The sequence below is a fragment of the Triticum urartu genome, chromosome 6A (genome assembly GCF_056163025.1).
Source record: "Triticum urartu cultivar PI428250 chromosome 6A, HENAU_Tu73, whole genome shotgun sequence".
Lineage (NCBI taxonomy): Eukaryota > Viridiplantae > Streptophyta > Magnoliopsida > Poales > Poaceae > Triticum > Triticum urartu.
In genome coordinates, this window is record NC_141878.1 from 31,366,501 (window position 1) to 31,368,392 (window position 1,892).

The window sequence follows — 1,892 nt, forward strand, 5'->3', positions numbered from 1 at the left end:
CCTTGAGCGTCCTCCGCCCCAGATCCGGTTACCCCGCCGCTGATCTACCTATTTCCGGCGCCTCCCGCGCGCCCCCGGCCTTCGCAGCCCTCGCCGGAGTCTCTGTACCGCCGCGCCGCCGCCATGGCCATCCTCGGCTTCGAGCTCAGGAGGAGCACGACGGGGCTCCTGCTCACCTGCGCCTCGTGGGCCCTGCGCGCTTCCGCACCGGCCCAGATCCAAGGCCCAGCCTGCCTCCTCCCCGCCTTGGCCTCCCAGGCCCAGATCCGTGGCCTGCCTCTCTCCTCCACTGGCCTGCTTCCCCTCCAGCTGGGCCAAGAGCCCATGGTGAGCTGCCCCCCCCCCTCCGCGGCTCCTTAGTATTTTTTTTCTTCTGCTGGCCCAATCTGCTCCAGTTTCGGCCCGTGCTGTTTTTTTCCAGCGCCTGAGATTTTCCTATTTATCCTGAGACAGCAGTTTTGCAGGGAAGTCCCCCTAGTTCGTGCATTTAATAACTCACTAACCGTGCATCGGTTTAAAATGTTTTATATATGAAACTTGCTCAGAATTTTGTGTAGATTAATAATATGCAACTTTCACCCATGTTTAAAATGTTTAAAATGTTGTTTGATTAAATTTGCTCCTATGCCATGTTAAAATGATTTAATTCATAACTAAATAACTGTAACTCCGTTTTTAATAAACTTTATATGTAAATGGTGTAGAATTTTGCCTAGTTTAACATGGTGGCATCATCTTGCATTTCTAGTAACTATAAAATATGGTTTAGGGCAGAACCGCACCAAATCTAAGATATGCATACGGGGATTTACCGGAATTGTTGTTCGTTGCTTCCGGCCTCATTTAACCTTGACTAGATAGGTAGTTTTGCTTTACTTCACCCTCTTGCTATGTTTGACAACATTTAATATTGTTGGGTACATAAACAAGATCGAATCTAAATAAGTCATGTGGTGTTTTCTTCAGTATGCAACTCCGTTGCATATTGTGCTCCACTTAATTTGTAGGTTTGCTTGTGCACTTTGCCATGCCATGCCTCATTAAACCGGACATGCATCATACTCGATTGTGCATCATGCCATGTTGATGTGTTGGTTGTTTACTATGTTGTGTGCTTCTTTTCCGGTGATTGCTTCTTTGGGTTGGTTCCGGTAACGTCGAGTTTGTGAGGATCCGTTCGACTACGTCCGTTTGTCTTCTTCATGGACTCGTTCTTCTTCCTTGCGGGATTTCAGGCAAGATGATCATACCCTCGAAATCACTACTATCTTTGCTATGCTAGATGCTCGCTCTTTTGCTATGCCAATGCTACGATGCCTACCATTTGCTTGCCAGCCTCCCAAATTGCCATGTCAAACCTCTAACCCACCATGTCCTAGCAAACCGTTGATTGGCTATGTTGCCGCTTTGCTCAGCCCCTCTTATAGCGTTGCTAGTTGCAGGTGAAGATTGGAGGCCGTTCCTTGTTGGAATATTTATTTACTTGTTCGGATATCACTATATATCTTATTTAATTAATGCATCTATATACTTGGTAAAGGGGGGAAGGCTCGGCCTTATGCCTGGTGTTTTGTTCCACTCTTGCCGCCCTAGTTTCCGTCATATCGGTGTTATGTTCCCGGATTTTGCGTTCCTCACGTGGTTGGGCTATAATGGGAACCCCTTGACAGTTCGCCTTAAGTAAAGCTCTTCCAGCAATGCCCAACATTGGTTTTACCTTTTGCCACCTAGCCTTTTCTTTTCCCTTGGGAGTCGCACTCCTGAGGGTCATCATTATTTTAACCCCCCGGGCCAGTGCTCCTCTGAGTGTTGGTCCAACTGAGCGATGTCCGAGGCTACCAGGGGCAACTCTAGGCTGGCTTACCCGACGTCTGGCTCATCTGAGTGTGCCC